This window comes from Anastrepha obliqua, chromosome 1 (genome assembly GCF_027943255.1).
Source record: "Anastrepha obliqua isolate idAnaObli1 chromosome 1, idAnaObli1_1.0, whole genome shotgun sequence".
Lineage (NCBI taxonomy): Eukaryota > Metazoa > Arthropoda > Insecta > Diptera > Tephritidae > Anastrepha > Anastrepha obliqua.
In genome coordinates, this window is record NC_072892.1 from 98,904,941 (window position 1) to 98,926,301 (window position 21,361).

General features: G+C 34.2%; 1 protein-coding gene across 2 annotated transcripts in view; it reads right to left on the reverse strand.

Moving 5' to 3' along the window:
• The window catches only part of LOC129253167 (uncharacterized), a 159,157-nt gene that overhangs the window by 23,666 nt on the left and 114,130 nt on the right, over nucleotides 1-21,361 (reverse strand). The gene's annotated exons all lie outside the window — the stretch shown is intronic.

The following is a 21,361-nucleotide window of genomic DNA, read 5'->3' on the forward strand; positions in this document are numbered from 1 at the left end:
AAAATGTTTGTAATATTTATTTATATAATGATTTATACTAGGTTGTTCAATAAGCTTTGCGGTTCGATAAGAAAAACACAATACACTTATTCCAACAAGATTCCAATTTATGAGTTCCATCCCTGATGTGAGAATCTGGAAGGGCTGCACAATACGCTTTCACAGCTGTTATGACCTCATCATCAGAGAAAACCGCATTTGAATGTGTTTTTGTTCAATTTTTAGCGAATTCAGCATCCATTGTGCACACAGCTTTCTGAAGACGAATGGGCTTCTATTAAAACCCGTTCAGTCCCTCTACGATTTTTCAATACGATACCTTATACTTTCTCTACGATTTCTAGTGTTGCTGCTGGACGTCCTTGACGTGGATAGTCTTTAAGACCCCGACCACGTACGATCACGTTTAAATTCAGGTGGCGAAGAGTTTGTATACACTTTCAAGATTCGTTAATAAATTTTGTTTGCTTTTAAATTTTTCAAAAATAAAAATTCTATCACTGTACGATATTTCATTGTTTGCATTGCAGAAAATATTGTGACACATCGATACTAAATAAATGACAGATTGAAATGAAACTTCACATACGTTCATATGAAGAGTGTCCTCTCTTATCGAACCGCAAAACTTATTGAATAACCTAGTATGATTTACATAAATGCTTTAAAAATATTAAATTTAAATAAAATAAAGTGATAATTGTGATAAGTATAACTTTAAGAACTTTGGGAAAAAGTAAAGTTCATGCAAAGTTCTATTAATCAAAACGATAGATGGATGAAAGTAATCATCTAGGTTAGGTACATCAAAGAATTTTGTCAGAACAGGTAAGCCTGTAATTAGATCCATAATTCAAAAGACACTAATCTTATTTAAGCAAGTCTGTGGAAATAATAAGTCTGAGCAGCGATCGAAGCTCCAACATTACAGTTCACTTAAAAACCCTGCAATCAACATTTTTGTCTTCTGCATAGTTGAAGACAACAACACAGTAAATATCGAAACTTTTGCAAAACCCATTTGTGGGAAATCCAAGTCACCTCGCGCGCCTTCTCTCAACAGAGAACGTTTAGCATATTTTGCCAGTGTCGCGTTCGAAAGTAGCTTAGAAAATTCTTCCATTACGTAATGGTGATAATCGCTTACCAAGCTCGACTACAAGTTGGCCGAGGTTGGTGTCTTTCACCAAATCTCTGTTTACAAAAGATAACTCGATCTTTTACAGAACTTGTTTTTAATTTCGGGTGAAGTAATATTATTTTTATTGCAGAAATTCGTAGCATATTTTTGAATAAAACAATAAAAACTATGCCAACTATATCATAAATTTATTTAATCTGTCCAACAGTGTACGAGGGTCGTTCGAAAACTCCGTGAGGAGTCAGGGAGATGGTACTACTGGCTGGCGGAAAAAAGATTTTATTCAAAGGAGGAAGTGATTACAAAAACGAATGGCGACTTTTCAAACTGTGAAAAATCCTATTATTGGGAAGGGATCTACAAATTAGAACAACGTTAGACGAAGTGTGTAATCCTAAAAGGAGACTATGTCGAAATATAAAACATATTTCTTCTTCTTCTTCTTGATTGACGCAATAACCGCTTACGTCATTTTGACCGAGTTTAACAAAGCGCGCCAGTCGTTTCTTTCTCGTGCTAACCGGAACCGTTGAAAACACCAAGTGAAGCCAAGTCCTTCTCCACCTTATCTTTCCAACATAGGAGATGCCTTCCTCTTCCTCTGCTACCACCAGCTTGTACCGCATCGAATACTTTTAGAGCCGGGGTCTTTGTATCCGTTCGGACGACATGACCCAGCCAACGAAGCCGCTGGATCTTTATTTGCTATGCATGTCTATGCCGTCGTAAAGCTCATACAGCTCATCGTCCTATCGCTTGCGATACTCACCATTACGAGTACCAACGTGCAAAGGTCCAAAAGTCTTTCGCACAATCTTTCTTTCAAACAATCCAGGGACGTCTCATCGGATGTTGTCAACGTTCAAGCTTCTGCGCGATACGATAGGACGGGCATGATGAGGGCCTTATAAAGTGTTAGTTTTGTTAGTTGAGAAAGGACTTAACTACTCAGTTCCCTACTTAGTCCAAAGTAGCACTTGTTCGCAAAAGAGATTCTACGTTGGATTTCAAGGCTGACATTGTTATCGGTGTTAATGCTGGTTCCTAAATAAACGAAGTCTTTTACAACCTCGAAATCGTAACTCTCAACAGTGACGTGGGTGCCGATACGCGAGTGTGCCGACTGTTTCTTTGATGACAGGAGGTACTTCGTTTTGTCCTCATTCACCACCAGGTTTACCCCAAACAATTAAGTAGTCTTAGTTTTTGGACTTTTCAAATGACCCTCGTATGTAGCATAAAGAAATTCTTTCCTGAAACAGAGTTTTTGTGCTTTAAAAGCACCATATAAAATAAACGGTAGTTCAAAAGTGACGTATAGATATCAGTAGGGAATAGTTCCTAGGCGGTACCTTGTTTTAGTCGTCACTGACACTTTTTAATTAGACAGATGTCCAGTTTTAAACGATGGAACAACGCGTTAAAATTATTGAAATTTTCTATGAAAATGGTCGATCTTTAAGAAAAATATATAAAAAATTTGTGAATTTTCTTAGTCGAAATAATCATCCGAATGAGTCGATAATTCAAATGTTTATGAGAATATTTCATGAAACTAATTCTATCTAGGATATAAAAAGGACTGGCGTACCAAAAACTGGACGTTCTGTAGAGAATGTGGTATTGCTGTTGTAGCACAAAGTGTTCATGGCGGACTTTAAAATGCTGTAAATTTCTTTTAAATAGTGAAATATGAAATAAATTAAATTTTTACATGTTTTATTTTAAAATAACAGGCGCGTCTTCTGAAAGACCCAACATTAAAAAAAAATTCAATAGAGGGAAGCTACAAGGTTTGGCCACTTGATTCGTAATAGATTGGCAAATCAGTAGCTTGCCGAGTATGGGGAAAACGAGTAATATCTAAATATATTATATATAGATATAATTGGCGCGTACCCCCTTTTTGGGTGTTTGGCCGAGCTCCTTCTCCTATTTGTGGTGTGCGTCTTGATGTTGATCCACAAATGGAGGGAACTACAGTTTCAAGCCGACTCCGAACGGCAGATATTTTTTTTGAGGAACTTTTTCATAGCAGAAATACACTCGGAGGTTTACCATTGCCTGTCGAGGGGCTACCGCTATTAAAAAAAACTGTTTCTTCATTTTGGTGTTTCACTGAGATTCGAGCCTACGTAGTCCGAATGGTAGTCACGCACCAACTCATTCGGCTACGGCGGCCGAATTGACACCCCCTTAATAAACTACTAATATTAACAACATCGCACACACTCACAAACAACTTTCCTCACGTTAAAGCAACAACACAATTCGAAAAACTATTCGGACAAAAGTAGGCGTGTCAAAAAAAAAAAAACAAAAAAAAAACTGTTCAACCGATTCATCTGAAATTTTTATATGTTGCTCACAGCATCAATGGCTATCGCCCGTACTAGAATCATATTATTATTTCAATTATTTCGTATATTTTTGATTAAAAAACTGAAAAAGAGTGTCAAATTCAAAGCCGCGCCATTTTGTAAAATAAATAGCTACAGTCATACCCTAGACCACCGGGACCCCTTAAGCTGATATTCCTTAAACCGTACCCTTATGCTGTTACATTCCATCGTTTTGTGAACAAAATTATAATGCCCTTGGATGCGTGCGCGCGTGGATATGATAAGAGTCACCCTAAGGTCTTTATATGGATGAGTTGTATAGCTAAGCGGATCTTTCTTTTACTCGGACCAAACCTAACTGTGTCTTCCAGATAGCTCGCCCAATGTAGTGTTCAAAATTAAACTTAAGCTAAGTGTTAAAATCGTTGTTATTGCTCAAGAGCATGTGTCAAACAAAATAATGAGACAATCTAAACAAGAGTTGCCATAGTATGTGTTTTAAACATTGACCAATCATATTTAAATTGATGTTATAGCAAAATTGAAAACAATAATAATAAAGCATCACAATAAATAGTAATTGCCACAAATACGCCCTCGTTAGGCAAACAATATATTTTTAATTTTATATTTGCTTGCATATGCACTCTGAAAATAAATTGTCTGCAAACATTGTAAACATGCTGATATATTTACATATGTATAAATAAATGATTGGACGCCATTTATATACTTTGTGGCCTGGTAATTTTACGTTATCAACGTGTTGTTTAAATAAAATATTTTAATTGAAATTTTATGGCTACGTTATGGTCGTCCACTGGTTGGCATTCTCGCTCCAGGCGAAAATTTGGTTTTCACTTCCAGATGCATATGTTTGTATGTATGTTCATTTATATATGTACATACGTGTGCACATGCAGGTGTGTATGTGCTTGATGGACTGATGAATCGGCAATGGCAATCGCTGTCGAAATTACACACAATATCTAGATACTCCATGTCGCTCATCGTCCTCTGCTATCCTAGAGTTAAATAATGTTAATTTAAATAAATTTGCGTTTGCACACCAGAATCAACAGTTTCAGGTGCTACTGGTTATCGACCGACCCACATATCAACGAAATGACTAGCCGACCAACCGACGGCTTTTAACAAACCATTTAATCAGTTCAAACCATGTAAACATTGCAAACACTGCTCCTGTGTTGATACACCATCCTGTCATTGTATGTGTCATAAATTGTTGCAGTAGCGCAAAAAAAGCTACCGAGCTGAGCTGGTTGAATGTTAATTTAATGTGAGTAGAAATTGTGCAAATAATGTTGGTGAGCACGCTGAACATGAGTTTAATTTTTTGAATTGAAAGATAAGCTGGAACAAGATTGACATTTACGTACACATACATATGTAGTTAATTTGAGAACTCTCTTTATTGGAAAATGTAATTATCCACATACGAAAATCTGTTATATTTTCACAGGAGCAGTATTTGCAATTATTTCCGTTAATTTCACTAAAATCTAAATAGAACCATCAAATAAGAATTTAGCCTCAAAACTCTATAGTCTCTGCAGTGCTTATTGTATGGAATATATGGAATGCCTGGAATGTGGAGTATGTACGACTAGTAAAGACTATGGCAGTTTATCTGATTTTTGAAAAAAAAAAATAAAATTGGGTTTGTACGCGACTACCATTCGATGCATTCGGATTCGAAGGACATAGAACATCAAATTATAGAAAAAGTGTTTTGAACGTCGGTCGCCCCTCGGCAGACAAGAACAAACCTCCAACTGTATTTCTTCTATGAAAAAATAAAGGATGTAAGGGCTAATTATTTAAGGGGTTACATGCGTCCAGAAATTTCAAAATCAAATTTCAATTTTCTTGATTTTTTGGAAGTATGGTATCTTAAGAATATTCTGTGAAATTTTCATGCAGAAATTCCCAATATTATAGCTTCTACAGCCCATTAAATAGGTAGAGAGCGGTCTGCGCGCTCCTGTATCTCAAACTTTAAACTCGTTCTCGAAACTACTTTTTCCGGCACGGCCTATTTTGTGATACGGTTTGTTTTTTAATATTCGAAAGTGTTTTCTCTGTAGATATAAAATTTTATAAACGTAAATAAAGTGTGCCTTTATGTAAATTCAAAAATCCGGCTCGACAGACTATAACTACAACTTTATTTTACAAGAATTTTTTCTACTTTTACAGATCCATTAACATTTCAAGGAGAAATTATGTAGACCGTGGAGTAACTTTTTTTCATTGTACTTTTATATACTAATTTTTGTAAAGAAAAATTAAAATCCATTTTTTTTATAAAGTTTAAGTACTAGTAAATACCTTCTGCTCAAATATGAACGAGACTTTATCAATAAAACGGTCCGCGGATGACATATGGCAAAATTTTTTGTTGGATGGTAGGACTGTTATAAGCTTACGTGGCAAATTTCAGCGTGATATGTCACATAGTTTGTTTTCTGTGCTACTGTAAACAAATCAAGCTCGAGTGTGTTTTTCGAATTTAACGATGAACAAAGAATTTGTTTGAAATTTTGTTATTCCAAGCGCAATTTCGGCGCTGCTGGACGTATATAATCCCTTAATAGTAGGCGCTATGCTTTCAAAAATTTGAGTAAATATATAAAATTGCCACGCCTGCCCTTTTGTAGGCGCTTAGGCGAACTTTCCTCTAATTTGGAAAGTATCTGTGAATTTTCTTCTAGAAATACTACATAAAACGTTTCCTGTTTTTTGTTTGCTGTAAGATTTTGAGTCTGGACCAACCTAATCGTAGTCACGCACACAAAACCCAAGTTTTCGTTATAATAAGTGTATGAGTTACTAGACCCTCTTTCTGAAAGTTAGTAAATCCATACAAAGTTTTTAATTTTTTTAGACTATCTTACTTCTTTTTGATATCACCCCAAGCCATATTTCTTCATCAGGGAATAAATTATTATAATTTTTTAGATTTTGAAATGAAAATATGTAGTAAAAACTTGGTATATAAAAAACAGTTTTTTTCTCATAAACAACGAATATAGAAAAAGAAAAAAAACTACCTTATGGAACTTCAGATATCGCAATAATAGGATACGACTGATGATTGTTAACAACAATCACTTATCTACGATTAAAGAGATAGGACTCGAACTAACAGAGAAATATGGAATGGAAGCCAAGGTATGTTAATTTTTTAACAAACACCTTAGAGAAATTCGTAAACACAACATCGACCTGTAAACATTTCAGAAAAGCTGATATACAATCTTCTGAGAAAAAACCCAGATTTGAAACGATCTACCAGGGATGAAGCCGTGCTGGTTGAAACATATTATGCTTTCGACAGCAAAAAACATCTTATCTTTTACAACGTGTTAAAGCATTTTAGGGATAGTAGAAAGCTTGTAAATAGGTCTTTAATTGCCCAGAATACTCTTGTTTCCACTTTTAAAAATTGGTGTAATAAGAGCCAATTTCCACTCATCAATAAAATTACCTGCAGGTAATAATCTGTTGAAGATCAACTGGAGAGGATAGGTTAGCTAAAATATATTTTTAAGCAAAACGGTCTATCGACAATTATTTAATAATTTAATAAGATTACAATTGTAATTTCGAAGTTTATCTTCCAAAAGAAGTTTCAATTCATTTAAATACAGTTAGAAAAGTATGCTTAGCAAAATGGTTTCTTATTTACAAATAGCGTCAAATTGTACGATTGTGAATCTCTGAGAGAAATTAAATAATACTCAGAAGGCAGCGTGTTGAGTTTACAGTATTAGACTACTACACAAAAAACAGCAAATACAGCAATAGAGAATATCACAGAGCAAAACAAAGGCTTTTTACTTGAAAACGTTAGGTTAGGTTGAAGCAGCTGTCTAATATGGGACACACTCAGGCTCATAGCCCATTGTGATGCCGCTTGGGGAACTTGTCCTTATCTCTCCTAAAGCCAATGAGTACTTTTCAAAAATTTTGGGAAGATATCTGACTTCCAATTCATTAAAGAATTGCCTACCTGAAATGGTAAATCTACGTATGAATATAGCAGGACAATGACACAAAAGGTGCAATATCTTCTCTTCCACTTCCTCATCTAGACAACTTCTGCAGAAGTCATCTGTGTGCACACCCATCCTTTGGGCGTATCTGCCTATTAAGCAGTGCCTCGTTATAACTGAAATCAGTGTGCTAAGACCGCGCTTATCTGCGTTTAATTAATTCGTTTAAGGGGTAACACCACTGTACACGCGTAAAATAAACACGATTTTTAAAGAATTTTTTGTATAGAAGGAAAGGGAAAACAATCATTCTGATTTGGGAAGTTATTACTTATATACTAAAATACAAAACTACAAAGTTTGATCGAAAAATTTTACAAAATGGCGGCATTGGAGACATTTTTGTAATGTGGTTTCTCTTGAAGGAGCTCCGCGGCACGCAGCACAGAGGGTGCAAATTTTAATCTGGAACAAAGAAACATTTTTTTTCTTAATCTAAATAAGAATAGCTAAAGAAACACGTAGGGGATTTAAAAAATATTTATTTTTGTGGAATTAGCAAGCATTTGAAGGAAAAAACTCTATTTTGGACTAAAAAAACGGCACTTAAATAATTATAACAATCGTTTAAATTAATCTATCGAAAATCCCCTACGCTCTTCTCTTAAGAAGGTTATTATATAGACGTAGTGAAAAACCTGATTAAAAATATTTAAAATTGTTTGAGTTATGCTGCGTGCCAATTTCAGAAAACGTGTTTTGAGAAAAACGCGTTTAAAGTTTGGAAATTTGGAGAAGTCGTTAGGTAGCAGTCACTAACGCTTGGTTAAAAGCTTAAAATATTTATGAAATAAACTTCGGTAACGTATACAACTTTTTGTTCTGTATTTTAAAAGGTTCAAAGAATTTTTTAAGCTTATAAAAAGAAAATCAATTTTTTGAAATTTCTACAGTGATGTTACCCCTTAAATGTGTGGAATTGAGAGTCGGCCACAATTGCCGGCCTATTCTGCATGTGGTTTCATTACGCCATCTTTCATTCGCTGCTCTTACAATTTCCTCAAAGATAAGTAGCTTACATGTTTGTAAGGGTGTGTCATCATCATCATTGTCTATGTACTCACCGGTCAATTAAGTACCGAGTTTCGCTATTTCATCGGATCGTCAGTTGCCCTCAATGTCACAATGGCTGGGGAATTGAAAACGAGTTATAGATACTTTGGAATGTCGTTACGACCTAGTTGTTACATAACCACTAATCCACTTGTGTTTTTGCACTTTTAAACCACAATATCCCGAAAATAAACTTGAGCTATTCTAAAGTCAGACTCGGACTCAGGAGATCAATAATCTTCAATTCTAGTTCTAGGTTCTGAAAGCCTACATATATTCGGCATTTCGTATGCAATCGTGATAACTCCCGAGGACAGATATTTTTGATGACGTGGAAGAATCGGCTGAGAAGTTTTGATACTTCAAACATAAAGTGCCGCCCTTGCCTCCTCAGGCTATCAGTTAGTTGGGTCACTGCAAGAAATGGACAAATGCTTGCTTAGGAAACTCAAAAGTCCTATCCTAATGAAAAATAGCATAAGATCATTCGGGAAGAGTGCAGTTTTTTTTTTTGGTTTAATGAAGTTCATTTAAAACTTAAAAAAAATGTATATGTGATTACCAAACTTTCTTTGGCTTCTCATTATCTATTGCTATGATGATACTTCTATTTGATTGAACTGATTGTCTTAAGGTTCATTATTTGCTGCAGTCCCTGCAATGAGTTTTATTTAACCCTTACCTACAGTATTCCCTTGAATATGATGTTTCGTCGTAGACATATTTGTTTTATTTGTAGGCTGGCGCTTATCTCTAATCCCTGACGTTCATTGCAAATCATTGAATTAATCTACGTGCTTGGTTGTCAACATTGAAACAAATGTTGAGAATACTAATATACCGTACAAACAAAAACAAAAACGGGAACAAAACGTAAATGTAAAAATGTAAAAATAATTTAATTTTGCTTAGCAGTGATAATAGCTTGCTTACAACTACCTACGTATATGAATACAACGACAGTTGAGAACGCGCACACACACAACAATTACTTCTACAATATTTCAAATGAACCCTGTAGGGAATTAAGTTTTTACCCAAGCTTAACTAAATTATGGAAATTGACTTTTTTGCGGATACTTTCTTCTTTCACTAAGCTGTTACTGACGCATTTGTTTTCTAATCCACTTGTTACCTTAATTGGTGATATGTTACCCGTTTTGTCTTATTAATATAGTGGAATAATGAGATTTTCCCTGATTACAAAGGTTTGTATTTGGAAGTTTTAGGTTTTTTATTTAACCAGAATTACACATTTCTGTTCCAGGCGTAGTGCTTGCGAAATTTAGTGTTAACGAGACCAAACACTGTAGTCAAAAAATTAGCGCAGAAGCTGATGTTATTTTTTGTTATTTAACCAAATACGTAAGTACCTCTATTTGATGCTATTCAATCCAGTCCTGGAATTTTACGTAATGGATCTTCGGGCTATATTCACTAAACACGAAAATACTTAGATGTACATATAGTAGAAAAATTATTATTATCTTCAAGCTGATAAATTTGTCGAAACTATCAAGTCTTAGCAGTAATTTCTTGCAGCTGCTTCAGCTATTTTTTAGCCATGTCAATAAGTTGAGTAAGCAAAATGGAATTACTGGAACTTTAACCTACCATTTCTTGCTTGAAATGAATCAAACCTATCGGGGAATATAATTTTTTATTTCTGAGACCAATTGAGTTTTCTACTGCTGCAGCAGTATACCGGGAAAAGAATTTTACAATAAATAAGGATGAAAATAAAAGGAAGAATTTGATTTCTTCGTCCAAGTGTATCCACTCTTTGGGCAACCAATTTAACTTAACCTGCGTTAATGTATTTCTACTGAATAAAATACCTATGACTGCTAAAATCAAGAAACTTAGTAATTATTAAAATTTAAAATAACAAAGTTTCGTATTGAAATCGTACAACTAGAAGGCTCAACAGCCTAGTCAATTTTTTTAAATTTAAAATTTAAATTTTTTTTACAAATTTATTAGTGAAACCGGGTATAAATAAATAAAATTATTCATTGCAAAAATTTATCTAAGCGCTTATCCTTAGACCTAGACTATAGGAAACTCATTTGAATTTGGGAGGATTTGTGAAGCGAAACGTGACATACTATAGTATAGTATTAGTATAGTACTTTGCCGCACACCTGATATACGTAAAGTTGGTAAATCTATATAATATATGTAAAATTAGTTGTTAGAGGAAATTGTGGAACTCAGTTAATGCGACATGTATACAAACATGTGTACATACATACATATAATCAACTGTGGCAGTCTGCCAAATGCTATGAGGGTCGTTTGAAAAGTCCGTGCAAAGTCAGAGAGATGACTTCTCTTGGAAGAACGCACACCAAGTTTGAGCCAGATTGGCCTATTCCTTTGTGTTTGACATTCATTGAACCACGAAAGTTGAGTGATTTTCCTTTTCCATATCGACTATGCACCAGCTCACGCTTCAGAAGTTGTGGTCGAAAATTATTGGACAACTTTCGTTTGCATACTCTTTGCATCCCCCTATAAACATCTCCCCTATTGTCAAGAATGTTTACATGTTTTTGCTGTTACTTTATTTAAATCAACTGAGTTCCGGTATTGATACTTTCAGAAAAACACCGCATTTAAATTGTCCCCCACACATCTTTTGGCATCTATCTTTTATATATGTACATATATACAAGGTGACGCAAAATTAATTACTCTAGCTATGAAGGCTTATAATTTTTGTAAATGGCGTAGTACATGAACCATATTTGACACTTGTGAAGTAAACAGTTGCAGTATACAAACATACAAGCTATGGAGCATCAGTAAAAATCATTTTTTGTTATTTAGTAAAAAAGTTAACCAAAACCAAATTGGGTGACTAATTTTACGTCACCTTGTATATATATAATATTATATAATTGGTGCTTGCACCATTTTTGTTAAGTGTGTGGCGGAAGCTTTCTTGTCCAATTTGTGGTGGTGTTTTGACAGGTTACTTATTCCCGAAGAGCAGAATCCGTGGTTTTACTGGCCAAACGAGTATATGCTGCATTATCCCTGGATATCAACGTGTGGAATGCATCTGTTACATACAAGTATGCAGAGTATCGCTAGCGGTATTTTGCACTGCTTTTTCACTGGTCCACTGTACGTATTTGAATATAACTCAAAAAGTTATAGGAATTGCATTATGAAACTAGTAGCGATTAGTGAGCATAGTATTGGTTATTAATAACAGCAATAAGAAAATAAATCTGAGGGGGTGTGTTTTTTTTTAAAAGATAATTTTTTTTAATTTTGTTGCAAATTAGTGAGCATAGTCTGAATTATTAATAGAAGCAATTAAAAAAAATATCTGAAGCGGCGTGTTTTTCTTAATATATTAAATTTTTTTTCTAAAATTTTGTTAAATTTGATGAGTATGAATTTTAAATTTTGTTTTTGTTTTCGTCCAAAATTTTTTGGAAAACAATTTTTTTTTGGTATTTTTCATCCTAATAAGTATTTTATCCTAAAAAATCAGAAACAAATTTTTATAAAAATATTAATAAGAACCGTAGATATTTCATTTTTAAAACTGCATACCGAAATTCTCAACATTGAATAAAGTAATTTATAAAAATTATATTTTTTTTTTAACTTTTTCATTTTACTCCTTATTACACTCAATCCTACAATTAGACCAATTTTTGAAAAAAATTAATACTATGTCAAACATATCTGGATAACTTGATATGGAATTGCTCAATAGTAAACTTTCCTACAGGGCACATCAAAACATATTTGATTATTCATGCCAACGTTATATGTGCATTAATCAAACATGGGTAAATTGTAGGCGGATATCATCAAAAGCATTAATTTCCTAGCAACTGTTCAGGATTACATAGTGGTTGTGTATAAAAGCCCACAAATGCATAGATGCAAAGTAAAGATGGAGAATGATTGAGTGTAAATAAGAAATATGTATAGAAGAGGCTAAACAGTCAGTTTAGAAGGCATTTATAATTCTGTACAACCACATACACACACATGTATATATGTGTACAGACCTCCGGCTGCCAACTGTTGCGAAATTTTCCCATAGTCATTAAGAGCCTATTTCCTCTAGAGTTCTTTCATGTTTGATAATGTTGGTTTAAGATGATAAAACTGCACATTACGGTACGTATACTTTTTGGTTGCTGAATGAGTTAGGATTGAATGGGAATATGTGCGGTGGTAAACAACCAACAAATCAATTCTCTATCAACTCATTTATTCCCAGTGGGAAGTGACACACATAAATGTATGCATTGTTCCTTCATAGGTTGATATTTTTATTACTAATTAATTACTACAACACGCTTATATAATGTGTACATATGTATTTAACAATGAAATGTGCATCGCGTATCGTTTGCAAATCCATACATTCATCCCCGTTCACATGCATACGCATATTCGAACACAGTCGGCTAACCAGCTGAATCATTTTAATTAGTATGAGTTTAACTTGCGCGTCAGCGAATTGGTGTAAATTTATAAATAAATGTGTATGTATAAGTAGATCTTGCGTATGAAGGTAAATATGTATGTATGTACCCGGCAAGGAAATTCATCTATTCTGATATTCCACCTTTCTAGTGAGTTCAGTACTATGATGGATTATCTTTTTTCTCTGTTTTACTGACGAATTTTACACGGTGATGTCCTTTGAGCTCCCAATTACCTCTTCGTTGCCATAATTTGTCTATAAGAGTATTTGCTCTTAGAAAGGCCAAAGAACACTTCGTGCTCTTTTGTGGTCACAAAAAATGATGATAACTCAACACTCCACGCGCGAAACCAAAAAGTTGGTGAAGAAATTCCAGAGCAGCGACTGGGGTTCCCGTGAGAAAGGTCTAATCAGCAAAATACCGGTCACTTTGGAAGCACACGCATCACATCTTATGCCATATTTCTGATGGATTAAAGGGCCACACTGCTTAAACAAACAATTATTTGCTTAGCAACTGTGATGCATTCAAAGAGAATTCATTGCATTCAATAGAGTATTTAGTAGCTGTGATTTACATTGTGCCTTCTCGATATCACGCTTTGGCTCAATGCTTGAATCTATGGACATTTAGTCATACATTCTTAGTGAAGTAAAATTTAGTGAAACTAGCATGCAAGGCATTTACATCGGATTGATTGGATCACTTCCTCAACGCAATAATGCATAGCATCAGCCACTTTTATTTCTGAACCAAAATATGATACTTAGATGAAAATTTCGAATTTTCACAACCTAGAAATTAGCTTGTCTTTGTGCTTGCGCTCTTTGGACATGATCTCTCCCCATGTTGTCATTACTGCGCTGCGCAAACACCTGATCCCTCAGAGGGAGATGTCTGACTTCGGCGTTTTTTGTACTACAAATTAAATTGTTATAGAAAAAATGAACGGGGTAGCTGCCCATCAGTAAGGATGTTTTTAACTTGCTTCCACTTGAATACATTTTCATCAGTTTTCACATCTTCGTGCTGTGACTCTTTGCACTCTAACGCTTTCTTCCCGTATACTCGTATACCCCGTTGCAAAATTATAAACAAAAAAAACACTTCATACTACTTTATAAAAAAAAACACTTCATACTACAAAAAAATCATATAACGCAAACGTTACAAACTTTGTACACATTTTTTGAAAATTACATCAAAACTTTCAACTTTCTAACCAGAATTTTAAGAATTTTTCTGGGTATGTAATTTTATATCCCATTGATTATAACAAAATTAATCTAAAAAATGCCGTAGATTTTTGGCAATTTTGTCCGCTGAGGTGTCGCGCCTTATCTGCCATACAGAGAAAAATTATACACTTTGTTATACTAAAATTCAATGGGCTATAAAACTGGTTACCTAGAAAAATTCTGCTTAGAAAATTGAAGTATTAATGAAATTATTAAAAATTTGTACAAAGCTTGAAATTTTGCGTTATTTCATTTTTATTGTACAAAAATTCTGGTTAAAAATTACAGATTTACAATATTGGCTTATTTGAAAGTTTCATTAAGATTTTACTTCATACAAAGTGGCGCAAAATGAATCATACTATCGGAAGATTTATAATGTTTACAAATCGCTTTGTGTGTCAATCATATTTGACACTTGTGAACTAAAAAACTGTAAGGACCAAAATAAAGATTTACATTACCCAAAACCATTGTTTTTTATTAGATAAAAAAGCTATTCAAGTTATTGTATTTAAAATTTTTAAATAAGAAATAGTTAGCATCCTCAGAATACGGCAGTGAAGCATTACCATCAATACACTGGGTCCATTTAAGGGGCAGGTTTTCATTGCATCTATCATTTATTTAAGCCAATACATACTTACCGACCGCCGTAACCTGATGTGTTGGTGTGTGACTATCATTCGGAGAACGTAAGTTCGAATCTCCGTGCAACACCAAAATGAAGAAAAAGTTTTTTCTAATAGTAGTCGGCCCCTCGCCTCATGAAAAAAACTCCTCATAAAAAATATTCTCCGTTCGGTGTCGGTTTAAAACTGTAAATCTCTGCATTTGTGGAACAACATCAAGACGCACTTAGTTGTGCAACTAATATATTGAATATATACTTATATATACTAACCGACGCTATTTTTTTATTCCATATTTTACAAAAAAAAAAAAATATAAGCTAATAAATCTCTCATTGGCGAGTATTTTATCAAGGAGTTGCACCTATTTTGCCTCCTTGGAGAATATAAAGGACTCTCAAAAGCAACCTACCTTATCCCATGCACAACATACAGAGAAACAGACGGATAGACAGACATATCCTATTTGATTAATTTACGATTTTTATTTTTGCTGCTGCAGTCAAACAAAACCGGCTTGATTCCCGATTTGGCTTCTATGCCTTTGAGGCTTTTATGCTTTTAAGTTAAACCTGGAATAGCTAGAATTCAAGGAAGTGGAAATTTGCTTTTTTCGTGTCTTTGGCAGATTTGAATAAACGAGAAAAGCATTTTTTCTGTTCACAGTTTTTATGATACTGAGCTTACACATACAAGCACAGTTCTTCAGATGCTTTCTCTGCAGGGTATTTATGAACGTTTGTTTTATCAGATTTTGTGTGTGTCCAGTTCAGCTGTTCAACACGCAATTAATGTTAATAAGTTGTTTTCATTTCATTATAGGGAATTAATTTGTGAAATTTATTCATCGAATAGCACACACATAAATCAAAATCTACAAGTATGTGTATATGGTACACCGTAAAGTTTTTGTTTTTAAATAAAATAAAATCCATTACTGTTTTTAAACGACATGGCAATATTTGGGCATTATAAACTTTAAAAGTTTATGGTTTGCTGCAATATGATTAAATCAATCTCGTCTTATGGATAAGGTCGATCTAATATTAAGCCACTTTTTCAGCATAATTGGGCACATCTTAAAGTCGTTGAGCAATAGAAAAAGTAGTCCAAAAGAATTGTATTACAAAAAAATCGTTTCAATAATGTAATATATGACATTTTACACATCTTTTTAATACAGAGGCTTACAAAATTGAATTCTTTTTGATATGATTTACATTTTTCCGATGTATTGTTGTATGAAGAACACGGTAAAATTTGATATTCGATCGTAATCACTGCGCCTTAGAGGGTTAATTTAATTTAATGCAAACTTGTTTATTTGTTTTTAGAATTCGCATACATGGTTATAATGTGTAAGGGAATATTAATATTATAATAGTGTAGAATTTAAGTTGAAGTTTCTAGTACGTCAGGTTTTTAAGAAAAGGTGCAGTAAAAATACTAAGAAACAGATTGTATAGGTTTTTAGCCTCAAAGTTTTCAGCACCATGACGTAACACTACCGAATAATTGTGTTCAGCCCTCGAAAATACATCGGAATCCGGTATCATATAAAAAAAACAAGAACTATGTAAACCTGTATTATTAGCCTCTAGCACTTACATTGACAGAAAAGTTGGATGCATCTTCGCTTGTGAACCAAATTATGGATCAATGGCACTAAGTAACTTTCACATTAAAAATTTGCTAAGTGTACTGTATACAGGGCGACAAAAATATATGTTTACTTGGACGGCTGATGTGAAAGGTGGCTCTATTTATTTATTCAGTAATATCTAACAAAAATTCAGAACAGACATTTAAGAAATCACTTCATAACCTCAATACAAATATTTTAGAATATTTAAGACTAAAAAAGTGTAGTAAAATTAAATTACTAATATAAGACAACATTTAAATTGTTAAAAAATATATACAAGTCGACATTGAATTTAAAATAATCATAATAATATATAAAGAACTAAAATAACAAACATTTGGAAGTTATTAGTTTGATTTGTCACATGAGAACTATTTTTGTAATTTTGATAACATTTAAAATAACTGTTCGGTCACAGAAAGGTCCAAATCCAAAAAGTTTTGAGAGCCAATTAAAGTCAGACAACGTTCTAATGAGTGGCGCATTAGCACAACGTGAAAAGTCTTAAAAAGACAAAAATTCTGCAAGGAAAGTTAAACTGTATTTTTTCTAGAAAAGTCGGGCAGTAAGTTTTTCCGTTAACGAGGTCAAAAATAAATTATACAGCCTGAAGGGTACCTCTGTCACTTATTGGGAAAAGATTGATCAATCGACAGCAAGATTCTTGTGATGGATTCGAGTCTGAGAAATTGAGTGAATGGAGTGCAAAACACACGCATTTTTTTTAACAATTTTCACTCGACTAATATGGACCCTAATTTGGACCGAGCAAACGCGGAATATAATATCTTAAGAGCGAACATAGCAAGTCTTAAAAAAGCGATCATAGCAAGTGAATTGAAAATGGTATAATTTAAGTGCGTGACCTTGAATCAAAAGTCAATCATACCTCCAAAAAACTGTAAATAAATTGAACTAATGAAATTAAAATAATTAAAGAATTGCTTATTTCCATATAGCTGAAATTGAAATTTGAAAAGGTCGAGCCAAGGAGCACCAGGAGATTTGGTGGCTCCTAAAACACTCAGGCTAGAAAGCCCATTGTATTGAAAGCTTTCGAAAGACGGTAGATAATCAAGGAGGGAAGGAGAAAAGTATCAGAGAAAGAGATAGGAAAGAATAGAGACAGAGATAGAGATAGTGAGTCGTGAGAGAATTTTCCAGATTCTTTGGCAAATCTGTAAATATCCTCCAGTTTTAGAGAACTAATATTACTCATTCTCATGAAATTGGAACCCAAAATTCATAGCCGTGCTCTAGCAAAGGCAGGACACTCACAGAGAATGTACTCGGTGCTATCCGCCGCCTCCAAGCATGGCAGGCACATTGGGTCCTCAATGATTCCTATGGTGCCCATATGCTGACCCCATGGGTTGTGTCCTGTAATGATACCGACCATCAACCGAATGTCTTTCCTTCTAAGTTTTAGTAGAAAATTAAACAGTTTTCTGTTCGGACTTGTTACAAAACATTTTGCAGTTCTGCACGCCCCTGTGGGGCACCGCTGATCCACGGTTTGCCAATTCGTCGGCAATGTCGTTTCCTTGAACACAGGAGTGTCCCGGAACCCATATAAGGACAAGCCTGTTTTGTCTTGCGACAGAATTGAGCTTCTTCTTACATTCTTGAACAATCTTTCAGGTTTGCTTCGCGTTCTCCAGGGCCTTCAATGCAGCCTGACTGTCACTGAAAACTCCAATCTGTTTCCCGCTCCATCTCCTCTCGATTATCCATTCGGCTACTTTCAGGATGGCAAAAGCGTCTGTTTGGAAAAGAGTTGCCATTTCCACCATAGGACAGTGATATTACTATCTTTTAAGTACCATCCGGCTCCAGACCTTATTTCATTCTTGGACCCATCGGTAAAGAAAATATCCGTCAAACCTCCCTGCATGCATTCTGGATTCCTCCATTGCTCATGCAATGGAAATCTGACATCAAATTTCCTTCCAAATGAAACTGTGGGTATCAGGTCAAACAAAAAACAAAAGATACTGCTCAGATAGCAACCTAAAGATTTCTCTGTGTCCCGAAGTTCCGTCTTCGTGCTAGAAACCATATTTATGGAGTATACACATTGCTTTTATTGCTTCCTGTTGTGTCTTAAGATCCAGGGTGTAGCAAATCAAGCAAAGCATTTAAAAATATCACCATTTTTGGCCTTTACATAAAAAAATCAGCTAAATGGCTATGTTTTTTCTTTATTTTTATTTATTTATAATAATATTTATTATTTATTAAGAAATTTATTTAGTCAGAACATATGTAAATGAAAATATTAATTTAAGTGAGTTATAGAAAAGAAACTAAAAAGTTCGACTCAAATTGGGGGACATCAGAATTCGTTTTAGAGGTATGGTTCCTTCGGCAAAGTTTCTTATTTTGATCCCTAGAATATGATTTTCACAGAGCAATGGGCCTCCCCACAAATTGACCCGGCCTAATGTATAAGTACTTATACATACAGGATGCGCCATATTTCATGTCAGTATGTAAACGCCGAATAACCTTGTCATTTACCAAGCGATCGACTTCAACACACATGTTTTCGATACGTCAATTCAGTACAATTGCAACCATGGATCGCTTTACACCGAAACAACCGAGATCTATAAAACCCGAAATGCTTGACAAGGCGGTGACAAACGCAGAAAAATGATCGCAGTTTATGATTGCTAATAAAGGTGGCCACTTTATTGATATTGTAGTCAAAAATAGTTTTAATAAATTGTAAATAACCAAACCAAATAAAAACCCTCGCTCATGCAAATTGGAAAGTTGTTTTTTTTTCAAAGGTATTCAATGTTTTCAAACCGACATATTTAAAATTAGATAAATTATTTATTATATGATCGTTGAAATTTGAAAACCAATAGGCAAATAAAGAATAAGAAGGACAGCTTATTCTGAATGTATATATATACATATATATATTATAATAAAGAATGCAGTATGTCAACTTCATTCTTCTTGCCGTTTTACAAAATTATAACGAAAATATGTATATAGTTGAACTTTCCTGCTAAGAAATATATCATACGCAGTGGATACTACGAAACTTCAAAGTCTTTAAATTATTAAATCGATGATAAAATGAAAAATCAAGTATGCAGCATTACTATATAAAGTTCATAGTTTTACATGTACATTCATTTTTCCTGGATAAAATTTAGTTTAGTCGCGCGATGTAATTGGTAAGAGGTTCGGCTTTCTATGTAGCGCTTCCTGCCAACGAGAAAATGAAGACAATTTAACATTTCTTTTGTCAGTTGCCCGCTCTAGCCAAGACGCGACACCGTTATCTACAAAAATATTTTTTTGCATATCTAGCGGGCATATACTCCACCAAAGCGCACTCAGCGATTCAAGAGGTATAAGAAGAGCTTAGCTGGAGATGCTTAAATGTTATCACAATGGGTCAGTCGCGATCTAAGTTTACTTCAACAGCCAACACAGTCTTACCTAACCTAAATATTTAGAAAAATAGAAAATGAAGTACGAGTATGTACATACAATAATCCAAAGAAGATGCTTCCGATCACACCAGTACAAAAAACGTATCACAATAGAAAATACTGTCATTGTTATCGTCGAACTGAAAGAAAAGCATTGGCTGACAGACAAACGAACTGAAATATCACCGTACACGCATACAAAAACATCTATAAGCACACGTAATCGGGACGCGTAATGTGATATGATAATATAATATATGTAAGTATATATGCATGCAAGTAGAATCGTTATCTCTGTGCTTTAAAAAATACGCTGGATAATTTCCCTTTTTCTCATTTTTTACTATTTTTAACGTGCAAATAATTTAGTACTTTTAATCTCGCTCTAAATACAGCCCACTTAGGTGGTCAGGATGGTGAAGAGAAGAAAACCCTTGAGGCCTGTAAAAAGCATTAAAATAAATCATAGATGTGTAAGCGTGCTCACGTATGTGTGCATTTAAAGTAAGCATGAAAAATATGAGTGCGTATGTTTGTACATATATAGATATTCAGTGTCAACACTATCCACTAACCACATGCAAAATACCTGAACGCACTGATACTTATAACACCTATAAATAAAATATATAAATATAATACGCACATACATATGCAGGTAGTTGACGGCTCATGAAAACGTATGTACTTAAATGAGAATGTATATAAGTATATATGTATGTCTATTTTTTATATTTACGTTCAAATCTCCGGTGTTTAAACTTTCAGTAGACATGCTTAAAGATTCGTTTTCTATCCATTTCCTTTCTATAACACACATTCCTCTTTTTATATTCATTTTCTACTTCTATGACAGTAAAGCTATTAAATTTTCACAATTTAACTAAACTCGATGAAAGCAAGAAAAACTTAGAGTGGAGCAATAGTGCAGACATCATCCATCTGAATAGGAACATATGCTTTGCATGAGATTGCTGAGTTCAGCAGAGGCACTAAATGGCTCGAGTGCTTGCGGATATGGATTATAAGCTTTATTTCCTGAACGAATTCTATTCAGCCAATATATCGAATTTTTTTTATTAATGATTTTTAGACATTTTCAGAAGCATAGTGAAGCTGCAACTAGTAAAATAAAAATAAGACCTACATACGAGGTGTGTTCAAAAAGTATCGTGAATTTTGAATTTTCGCAGGTTAAGTTTATTCGAATTTCTATTTTTTTGTGGCGATATGTTGGTACTCATGTCTCTCACTCGTGCCGACGAGTTCGGCCATTTCGAATGCTCAGTTAATTGTTGACAGGTGCTTTGCTT